We start from the raw sequence: 10368 nt of genomic DNA, 5'->3' as shown, positions 1-10368 counted from the left end.
ATGAAGAACACGAAAGAAGAAAGAGAAGGTAGCTGGTAGGAAAGCAGCAGTGGAGAATTGTACAGAACACCAAGAAGATGCACTTTAGGACTAGCTAATCAACTCAGAGTTTTTTGAAGGCCTCTTTTAATCCAGGAAACATAATCTTATTTGCTATCAATTTCTATAGCAACCACAGTATGGACGGTGATGTTCAGAATTATTTATTTAAAAAGATTTTGAATCTTAAAAAAAAATTATTAAAAGGGGTGCCTGGGTGGCTCAGTGGTTTAAAGCCTCTGCCTTCAGCTCAGGTCATGATCCCAGGATCCTGGGATGGAGCCCCACATCGGGATCTCTGCTCAGCAGGGAGCCTGCTTTCCCCCTCTCTCTGCCTACTTGTGATCTCTGTCTGTCAAATAAGTAAAATCTTAAAAACAAAATTATTAAAAAAAAAGATTTTGTATTGGCCAACAGCTGCTGCTACTACTGGAATTTACATGATAACTAGAAGACAAGGAATTTGTGGTTTAAGACGGTCTTAAATCCATTAATAATTCTAAAGCTTTAGTGATCTTTTTCTTAATGCAAAGAATTTCACTTGTAGTTACATATTTATGGGCCTAAGATCATTATTAGCTCCTTAAAACCACCAAGTAATGGAGTTGGAAAGTGATTTCAAAGACAATCTGTAGGGGCACCTGGGTGGCTCAGTGGTTAAAGCCTCTGCCTTCGGCTCAGGCCCTGATCTCAGGGTCATGGGATCGAGTCCCGCATCGGGCTCTCTGCTCAGCAGGGAGCCTGCCTCCTCCTCCTGTCTCTCTCTGCCTGCCTCTCTGCCTACTTGTGATCTGTCTGTCAAATAAATTTAAAAAAAATCTTTAAAAAAAAAAGACAATCTGTATCATCTTTCCTGTTTATAAAAATGAATTTTCAAAGATGCTGTTGACACTTTGCACTGTGTTACACCAGGCCTACTTTCAGATTGCTTATACTTATCAAAAACAAGAAGCTTGTCACTAGTCCTCAGAAGTTACTTGGCCAAAGAGTCAAAATTTGGTAGGGGATATGTATGAATGAGACTCATGAAAATTGACCATTTTGTCAGATTAGCATTTTGAAGTATGATTAAATATAAGGTTTCAATTTGATTATTTCTCCTGACTTAATTTCCCCATAAACCGAAAGAGATAACATATCATGGGTTATTGCCATAAGAGAATCGCATTGACATCTTGATGATTTAATCCTCGAATATACAAAAGCCCAGATGATCTTAATAAATAACAAATTTTGGTGTCTAATATAAATATGATAAGCAGACAATACAGGACCATTTCTATGGGATGTTAGAATTTTCAATGGTAAGTTTGCTCACTAGTTCATCTCATGTTAACATACTTATGTGTCTCCTCCCCTGTTTCAACGTATGCGGTACAGCACTCACTAATTATTTCTATTGTGTGTGCTAGACATTTGAAAGTGTGTGGTCTTGCAAGCTATGAGGCAGGCTGGAATTCTTTATAGCATAAAGTTACAGTTGCTTCAAATCATAGCCACTCTTCTGGTAGCCAGAAGAAATGCAGTGATACAATAGAGGCTGTTTCCTTTCCTATATATAATTAAAGGTTTTCAAAAAAAAAAAAAAAAACAAAAACAAAAACAAAAAAAAACAAAACAACCACTTAGAAAGTGATCGCTCTTATCCAGGGGAGGAACTTGCATTTGCTAACTATACATTGTTTTCCCAAAGGCTTATTGCTTGTGAAACTCTTGCATACCTGCATACGTATGTATGTCTAAGAATTGTTTCCAAAAATCACAGAAGAAATGACAGAAGTCCACTTTATCAAATGATTGGTGATGAGACCAATTGAGTTATTCAACATGTTCTTGATGTCCTATACGTGACTTTGCTGTTTCTCCATCTTTGCTGCCTGGTATCCTCCAGCCAGTGGGCCTCACTGATGTCTCCTTCCTGTGGTTTTTCTAAGGCTTGGGTGGAACACACACCAGCTTGCCCTCTATGCCTTCCGCTCATTCCCTCATTTGGGGATGACTCCCCTCCCCTGACTCCAGTTGTCTCGGGGGGAGAACATCTTATTTCTCAAGTGTAATGTCTCTGTGTGCCAAGGAGGCACTGGAGGGTGAAGTTACTCCCCACATTTTCCCTACTCTCCCTTCGCTGCTGCTGCTTTTTTTGAAGACCATCCCTTACGTCACCTTTCACTCAAGTATGCTTTGCTAGTTTGGAGAGATTTATGATTGTAGGTCTAAACTCAAATAAAAGGAGCGAGTATGCTAATGAATCTTAATAGGGACTGTGCAGTCATTTTCCACAAGTTTTACGCAACATATTCCTAGACTCTCTATAAATAGAGCACACATCGCACAAACAGCTTCTCTCCAGCAAACGATCTATTTAACCCAGTCATAAATTACGGAGCCTTGTTAAAAAGCACTCCTCCTGGGTCCTCCTGTTTTGGGGTGGAGGAAGAGTCAGCACCTCCCTGAAGGAGGTGGAAACTTGAGGAAGATGAGGTCCGTCCTGCGCTCTCCTTACACACTGAGCCTCCTGAACAGGACTTACTCATGTGTGTGCAGAGAGTAAGTAATCTATGTTTGAGGATTTTTTTTTTTTTATGTAAAGTTAAATTGTATCCAGCTGTTCCAGATGTTTTCATTTCACACTTGAATGTTTACTATTTTACTGAGCTGGGAAAGCAGCTATCGAGTGTTACACGTATCATATTCTAAAAAAGGAACTTTGCTGTCCTTCACAGCTAAAGGACAAGACTGTCCAGAGGTCAGAGACCGTGTCTGTCTTAATCACCACTGAAATTCCAGAATCCAAACAGGTATTTGGTAACTTGTTGGTACTCATAATGTACTTAAGAAAGTAAAGAATGATTATTGCTCTCCTAATTGATAAAATAAGTAACGATGCCTACATGGTATGATTGTAACTATGTCAAGGTAAAAATTTAAATTGCCTTCCACCATGTTTGGGAATATACATATATTATAAACTATATAAGGCATTTTTATTGTTGATTCATTTATTTATTTTTTCACTTTTAAAGAAAAATCTTGGAGCCTGAGAACCTTTATAAGAGCAATATTTAAGCAGTTTTTCTGTTGCATGACATTTTGAAAGACACACGAATTGTTATGTTTTACTTTTTGAGACCTGGTCCACATCAGTTATTCTGAGCTAACTGACCAGATTGTTACCTATAGTTCAAATTCAAAACATAGAAAGTTTTTTCTCCCATCCTTAACCCCTGACCACCTCATTCCTGTCTTTGCAGGTGATATTACTAATTTCTTGTGTAGTTTTCCAAAAATAATTTATGCTTTTAAAATTTAACTTCTAAGGGGCTCCTGGATGGCTCAGTTGGTTAAGCATCTGCCTTCAGCTCAGGTCATGATCCCAGGGTCCTGGCTGGGATCGAGTCCCACATTGGGCTCTCTGCTCAGTGGGAAGCCTCCTTCTCCTTCTCCCTCTGTCTGCTGCTTCCCCTGCTTGTGCTCTCTGTCAAATAAGTAAATAAAATCCTTTAAAAAATTTAACAGCTAATTTAAATTTAGTTCTTGTAGAGCTTCCTATACCAACTTATATAAAGCTTCTTCTTTTTATATGGCTCCATATTCTGCTGCATGGATCTACTATAGTTTATTTAATGACTGAGCCACCCAGGCGTCCCTACTATAGTTTATTTAAACAATTCCTCAATAATGATCACTTACGTCATTTCCAATATTTTCCAATATATTACAAACAATGGTGCCACAAATAATGCTATGTATGCATCACTCTGCACACATATATTTCATTAGAATAAATTCCTAGCTGTAGAATTGTTATATTAAAGGTATATGCATTTATAGTTTTGATATTTACCAAACAGCCTAAAGCATAAGTCTCAAATTTTTTTCCCTAACAATTTGCTTGATTCAAACTAGCCTACAAGCAGATTTTTTATATTTTATAGTCACACCCTAAAAAACTGAATCCCACAATCCATAAGTGGGATAGGCAACCATGTTAGTGGAGTGACTTAATGAGCATTGAGTGTCCTACCAGCACAAATATCTGGAAGTCACCAGCCTGTCATAATGTCATTCAAGGCAATCCATAGAGGTTTCTGTATGATAATCATCCCTGAGGCTTTGGTTTTTTGGTTACAATAATTAGTTGCTAGTATTCATATCTTGATAAACTATAAAATGTTTCTGATACTCTTCTTTCTCTTGTGTATACTTCCTTTTTACCTACTGACAGAATGATGTGACATCCCATGGCCTTTTTACTACTGTAACCTGTAGAACATTCAAATTACACAGAACTTTACTATCTCTCTGGGGGTTGGAGGGAGAAAGGGAAGGAAAGAGGGAAAAGAAAAACTTAATTCTTTACAATTTTTTTGGTTAAAACGCCCTGGAAGATTCTAGATTTTCGTTGTGTATCTGTACAGTTATTGTTTGTGAACTTGTTCCTGTTAATAGGGTTAACTTTGTCTGGGAAGATGAATGTCACTCTGAAAAAAAGAGTTCTGTGCTCTCTGGACACCTGCTGACACCAAAAGCACGGAGCATGATACAGGAGTGGGAACACCCGTTCTCACCTAAAAGTTGAAGGTTAACGTAAAATTGATCATTTCTGTTTAGACTAAATAGTAGGGTTGTCCATTGTGGTCATCCAGGAAGGAAATTTTTCTCCCTAAAGTTTATAGTATTCACTAGCTGTTTTTCTTTTCTTTTTAAAAGATTTTTATTTATTTATTTGTTGGAGAGAGGAAAAGAGCACAAGGAGAGGGAGAGGCAAAAGCAGGCTCCCCGCCAAACAGGAAGCTCGAAGCGGGACTCAATCCCAGGACCCTGGAATCATGACCTGAGCCAAAGGAAGATGCTTAGCCACTGAGCCACGGAGGCATCTCTATCTGTTTTTTTTTTTTTAAAGGATTTTATTTATTTATTTGACAGAGAGAGACACAGCGAGAAAGGGAACACAAGCAGCGGGAGCAGGAGAGGAAGAAGCAGGCTTCCCGCTGAGCAGGGAGCCCTATATGGGGCTTGATCCCAGGACTCTGGGATCATGACCTAAGCCAAAGGCAGGTGCTTAAACACTGAGCCACCCAGGCGCCCCTGGCTTTTCTTCTTTTATCTTTGGAGGTTAATAATATCGCAGGAAAGCCATATACTGCCTCAAAGAGTGGAACGGGAGAGAGGTGTGCAAGAAACGTAAGAGCAGGTGAAGTAGAAAGGGACCGGTGTGTTAAAAAATGTTAGGAACAGGGGCGCCTGGGTGGCTCAGTGGGTTAAAGCCTCTGCCTTCGGCTCAGGTCATGATCTCAGGGTCCTGGGATCGAGCCCCGCGTCGGGCTCTCTGCTCAGTGGAGAGCCTGCTTCCTCCTCTCTCTCTCTCTCTCTCTCTCTCTCTCTCTCTCTGCCGGCCTCTGCCTACATGTGATCTCTGTCTGTCAAATGAATAAATAAAATCTTAAAAAAAAAAAAATGTTAGGAACAGAGAAGTAGGATGGCAGGAATAGACAACCTATTTAATATGTAATATATTCAGAAGTTCCATGGCTTCCAACATTGGTGAATTACCGGACATTCCTTCAGCCCAGCTGCACTGGAGTCCGAGGAAGCTGAATTCAGCATCCCCAGTATACGAACCCACTGAGAGCTGGGTGGATGAGGGAATCACGTTCATGAGGCTGCCAACTCCTATTCAGTAACTGCACTTCACTTCAAAGGTGCTCATGAGCACAGTACTAGGAGCTCCATACCTGCCTCCACGGTGACCCTCGAACCCTTCTCAAATCAAAGTGCCCTCCGAATATGATTTTATGTGCTTCAGAAGCACTGCTTTTTAATTATTCCTAGGTTGCAATGAGAAGTTAAGCATCACGGAAAACTTTAGAACATGAGCAAATAAAAAAACGAGACTCTGGATAGAATGAGATTATGAACGCAAGACTCTACTTTCCACTTTCCTCTGATAGTGAATTTCTATCACTGGATTCCAGTGACTCTTCCTATGAAAAACATTTTTTTTCCTTTTCTTCTTGATAGTCTGTGTATGTTTGTTGTCAAATATGAAAAAAATAACTGTGATAGAAGAAGGGAGAAAGCTTTTGAGATCTGTGATTTCGGTTTATGTAAAGCTGCTTTACAAGCAGTTTCTTGTTGGGTCAACAAGCCCGTGTGTATTTTGGCATAAAACAGAGTGCTAGTGCCTAATCCATTCAGAATAACCCTTTCAGGGATGTTGAGATATCCAGGCGATAAACTGACAGCAATAGAGGCGGATGAAATACTACGGGAAGGTTATCAACCACTACGAAAAGCTACAAAAACTGGATTCCCTGGTTTGTGGACTTGCTATTTTCTACCTAGACATTTATTGGAATCTGTTGTAACTTTCAGAGAATCTCTTTCTCTTAGGATATTATTAGATACTTATATCAACACAGCAGTATGGTGTCATGGAAAGAGCACAGAATTGGGAAAATCAGGTAGATCTGAGCTTGAGTCCCATTTCTGCTACCTTTTTTTTTTTTTGGTAAGATTTTATTTTTAAGTAATCTCTGCACCCAACTTGGGGCTTGAACTTACAACCTCAAGATCAAGAGTCACATGCTCTACTGACTGAGCCAGCCAAGCACCTCACTGCTTTTTTTTTTTTTTAAATTTTTACTTATTTATTTGTCAGAGAGAGAGAGAGAGAGATACCGAGGGAGCATGAGTAGGGGGACCGGCAGGCAGAGGGAGAAGCGTGCTCCCTGCTTAACAGGGAGCCCGATGTGGGACTTGATCCTAGAACCCTGGGATCTGACCTGAGTCGAAGGCAGACACTTAACCACTACGTGACTCAGGCGTCCCTACTTTTTTTTTTTTTAAAGATTTTATTTATTTATTTGATGGGGGGTAGAGGCAGAGGGAGAGGGAGAGAGACTCTCAAGCAGACTCCATGCCGAGTGTGGAACTTGACATAAGGCTTGATTCCAGGACCTTGAGATCATGACCTGAGCCAAAAACCAAGAGTCCAGGAGCCATCCAGGCACCCCTCCCTGCTACTTTTTAGCTGTGTAAATGTAGACTACATCGAGGTAGTCTCCAAACCTCAGTTTCCTCACCTGTATTATGGAGGAGGTTAGTTATAACTTGTCATCTTTGTAAGGACTCTAGAAGGTAATTTGCACTAGCCATCTTCCACACTGCCTGAACTATAACAGGACTCTTTAAGGTGTTCGTCCTCTCCAGACTATCCACTTCCTGACTCCACAGATAAAGGCATCAAAGTGTTAATAAGTATGTACGTACATTCCAGAAGAGATTTAAGGTGGTTATAATTTGCTGATTGGACCCAATGGTTTCCTAAGGAAATTTGAGAATGAGGAAGTTATTTTTCCTCTTTCATGAGAGACATTTGAAGAGTAATAGAGTTAACTTTTTCTTTCTTCCACTCTGTACATTATATTTGACTATCTTGGGGTAAGTGACCTGAAAACATATTGGTAAATTGCATAACATTGTGAATGTACTAAGTGTCAGTAATTTTATGGATTGTATCACAAATAAGAAAGAAAATAATATAAATATATATTGTCTTTCCTTTAAAAAACAATATTGGCAAAGCCAGTGGTTCCAGGTAAATAGTCTATTCATACATTGCTTTATAGCTAAACAGCTGATAACAAATAAAAAGAAATGGCTGAAGAGTTTTGACTGTAGCATATCTTAAAAACTCACTATAAAGATGCTTATCACAGAATTATTTATAACTGTGAAATACTGAAAGCAATCTAAATGGCTCTTATTAGGAAAATGGGTAACAATAATAATACTTAAGATTTATTGAACACTTAACTATGTACCAGAAACACTTCACATGTATTAACTCATTTAATTCTTAATGATAAAACAATGGTAGGTAGTACTACATTTACATTACATGGTAGATGGTATTCACATTTAAAAAATTATTTATTTATTTATTTGAGAGAGAGAGAGCAAGAGAGAGCATGGGCAGGGAGGAGGGGCAGAAGGAAGGGGAGAAACAGATACCCCACTGAGCAGGGAGCCCGATTCAGGACTTGATCCCAGGACCCTGAGATCATGACCTGAGCTGAAGGCAGACACTTAACTGACTGAGCCACGCAGGTGCCCTAATAGTATTCACATTTTACAGATGAGGAAACAGGCACAGAGGTATTAGTAAATTGCTCAAACTCACAGAGCTGGTAAATGGCAAAACAGGATTCTTACTTAAGTGTATGATTTTGGAGCCCAAATTTGATGTATTGAGATAATGCTGCCTAAAACATTTTTAAAAAGATTTACTTATTTATTTGGGGGGAGAGGGGGGCAGTGGGAGAGGGAGAGGGACTCTCAAGCAGACTCCCTGCCAAGGGCGGAGGCTGATGCAGGGCTCAATGCCGTGACTCTGAGATCATGACCTGAGCCAGAATCACGAGTCACTCACCCAGCTGAGCCACTCAAGTACTCCTGCCTAAACATTTTTTGATGACACAAAAATGATTATGATATAACAAAAAATGTAGGATAAGAATTTTATGTGCCATTTTATGTGCTCAACTTTGGAAAAAAAATCTATAGAAGGAAGACTGAAGGAAAATGTTTATGATGGTTATCTCTAGAAAAGAAGATCATGATTATTTATTTTCTCTTGTTGTATATATTTTTTGATACCTTACGAATTTCTTCAATTAACTTACATTCACTTTATATTCAGAAAAAAAAACTATTTTCAATAGCATCTCATTTACTTAGCATTTTTATGAATCTCTAAATTATTCCACATAAGTGAAATATTGTTTTAGTTTTAGAAAGGAACATCGTAAGGCGATTTAATTCAGTTTTCCAGCCAATGCTTAAATCTATTCAACAATGCCCTTATCAAGAGGCTTTTAAATTATATTGAATACTCTTTTGTTGATGGAAAACTGACTACTTCTCAAGGCAGTGCAATCCATTTATAAACATTTTTTACTCTTAGAACTCCAAGCCTAATCTTTTATGAAAAGAACCTTTTGTTTTAAATTTTTTTGTTCGTTTGTTTGTCTTTAAATAGGATCCACGCCCAACATGGGGCTCAAACTCATGACCCTGAGATCAAGCGTTGCATGCTCTACTGACTGAGCCAGCCAGGCACCCCTTATTTTAATTTCTTATACATTTTATGCATGTTGGTTAAATGGGTGACCACAGGATTCTAAGCCCAACTCTGGAAAGAGGACCTTGTTGTCTGGGGTAGTCTATTACTGACTGGACCCAGCCTGTGAGATAGCATCCCCTATCCAGCCCCCAACCACTTTCTGGTCTGGCAGTCTGTGAGGATCTATTACTCGTACTCTTCTTGCTCTGTGACCATGCCAAGCTATTTGATTTTTATGCCTAAGCAAGTCATGACATCTGCTGTCCTAAACTGACTCAGTGAGCACCCCACTGTCATTAAGGATAATATTCTTCTTAAATACAACATATAGCACTTATTGTTATTATTATGAATAACTTCCACTGACTGAGCAACTCCCACATGGCAGGCACAGTGCTGGACCTTTTAAAAACACGATCACAATTCATCATTGCTACCATCCTTATGGAGGTATTCTTCCTATTTTGTAGATGGTGCTGATGCTAAGGATGCTTAGAGGGATGAAATAATTTACCCAAGATATCACAAAGCTAGCGAATGGCGGAGTCAGGACCTCACCCTAGGTCTTTCTGACTTCATTGCCGTTGTTCTTTCTGTCATGACACTGCTTCTCTACTTAAATTCTAACTTTCTTCTTGATGACTCCAGATCATAATGATGAACATTAGTTAATGAACAGGAGCATCTTCAGGAGCTACAGGTTTATAGTATATGGGGACTATGCTTTGTGATTCTTCTGTCCATCTTCTCATAATGAGGCTATCAGGTCCTCTACTGCTTAGGAGTGTGCTGGGCCCCTTATATTTTCTGATATAAAACTTTTTATTTTTATGGATGATGGCTAGCATTAGTTAGCTAAATGTGTTAATAAGTTGCATTTCAAGGAAGATTCAGTCAGCTTTGAGGGAAGGTTTAAGAGACTTCTCTTTTGTGTCTTCTTAGGCACATGAATGTGTGTGCTTTGCCACTCAGACTCAGTTCCAGGCTATGTTCCATATAGCTGAGCATGCCGAAATAGTGAGATGAGATAGGCTTTGAAGCAGTTTGCCAAAATCCTATTAAGCGGTAACCCAGTGAATAGATTTTGTAAACATGCTTATCTCATCAAACATTGTCTGTTAATGCAGAAAAATAGCATTTGTCCGTATCTCCTTACCTACTGCAACCTCTACTCCTAATCTTATCCTTGTTTGTCTTTAGGT

General features: G+C 39.2%; 1 long non-coding RNA gene across 1 annotated transcript in view; it reads left to right on the top strand.

Moving 5' to 3' along the window:
* The first annotated feature begins 2426 nt into the window (after positions 1-2426).
* Positions 2427-10368, top strand: part of LOC125100846 (uncharacterized) — a 42188-nt gene continuing 34246 nt past the window's right edge. Inside the window, exons 1-2 of the long non-coding RNA XR_007127676.1 lie at positions 2427-2586; positions 2763-2837. This is a non-coding gene — a long non-coding RNA (uncharacterized LOC125100846). The remainder of the gene's footprint in view (positions 2587-2762; positions 2838-10368) is intronic.

The sequence above is a fragment of the Lutra lutra genome, chromosome 1, assembly GCF_902655055.1.
Source record: "Lutra lutra chromosome 1, mLutLut1.2, whole genome shotgun sequence".
NCBI classification, from domain to species: Eukaryota; Metazoa; Chordata; class Mammalia; order Carnivora; family Mustelidae; genus Lutra; species Lutra lutra.
Note: the sequence above shows the minus strand (reverse complement) of the source record. Positions and strands in the feature narration are given on the sequence as shown.